Consider the following 1,432-nt stretch of genomic DNA (forward strand, 5'->3'; position numbering starts at 1 on the left):
TAGATAGATAGATAGATAGATAGATAGATAGATAGATAGATAGATAGATAGATAGATAAATAGATAGATAGATAGATAGATAGATAGATAGATAGATAGATAGATAGACAGGTTAGATAGATAGACTTTTATTACAGCATTATACTAAAAATATTTTAAGTATCTAACTCCTAATCTTATATAGTTTTCAAAAATAAAATTTTTTAAATTTCCTCTTCTTCTTCTTTACTAAATTCCCATAAATTTTAGCCAAAATTTTTTTGTTAGATTACCCATATTTATTAAGCTACAACTTTCTTTTCTAGATAACTACCAAACTTTGTTTGCCTTTAAAAGTAATTTGTTTATTAACAAATATTGATTCATTTAAACAAATACAATTTTTTAAGAGAAATTTGCCAATATTTATTTAAAAAATGTTTAGAATAATAACTGACAAAAATATAACAACTGAAAAGTTTTTCTTTTTTTTATAAAAAATGTACTTCGTAAATGTGTTTACTCTGATCTTTTTGACCTTAATTGTTAATTATCAGACAACTGAGAAATCAGACTTTTATAAATGAGGAAGCAGCCGTTTCATAACAACAGACCAATAAACCTTTAAGATTGTTTTCTTAACATTAACAGTTTAAACATAAGGTTTATGAAGAAAAAAATCTTAAATTTAAAAATGTTGCAATTTTTTTTTCATTTCAATAAAAAAAAACACAAAAAGTTCTTTAAAGTTTACATGATTCTTTTTCTTAAGGTTACTTTAAGGTAACGGCTTAAAAATCGTGCAGAACTTGGTAATTTTTTCATATTTTTTTCTGTAATTTATCTTTACTTTTTTTTCTTTTTATTTATTTTATTTTTCTTCTTTGAAATCGTAAAATGCTGAAGTCGAGTTATTTTTTATGTCATTGTTCTTGTTGTTATTTTACTGGCATTTTTTCGTAGTAAAAATTATTGTTGTTAATTTTTTGGTATTGGTATGTACAACACGAAAAGTACAAAAAGAAGAAGAAGTAGGTATGGATCGTGGCTGGATGTTGGCATTCTGTTTGAATCTTTACGCCGTGATGAGTTTAACTGACGCTGCATAAAAAACAACCAACTGTTTCTTGCTACCACTACCGACAATAAGTAATAAGTTGCTAAAGAAGTTAATAAAAATGTTAGTCTGTTAGTAACATTTAAGTAGGTTAAATATACTATATGTAGTATTGTGGATGGATGAACCAACCTATTCAGTTAACTGGCTGGAGATTATTATTTATGTAGGTATGAAGTAGTTTATGAACTACTGAGTTAAAGATTGTACACGAGAGAAAATGTAAATGAGATAGAAAGATAGATAGATAGATAGATAGATAGATAGATAGATAGATAGATAGATAGATAGATAGACAGATAGATAGATAGATAGATAGATAGATAGATAGATAGA

This window comes from Lucilia cuprina, chromosome 4, assembly GCF_022045245.1.
Source record: "Lucilia cuprina isolate Lc7/37 chromosome 4, ASM2204524v1, whole genome shotgun sequence".
In the NCBI taxonomy this organism is placed as follows: Eukaryota; Metazoa; Arthropoda; class Insecta; order Diptera; family Calliphoridae; genus Lucilia; species Lucilia cuprina.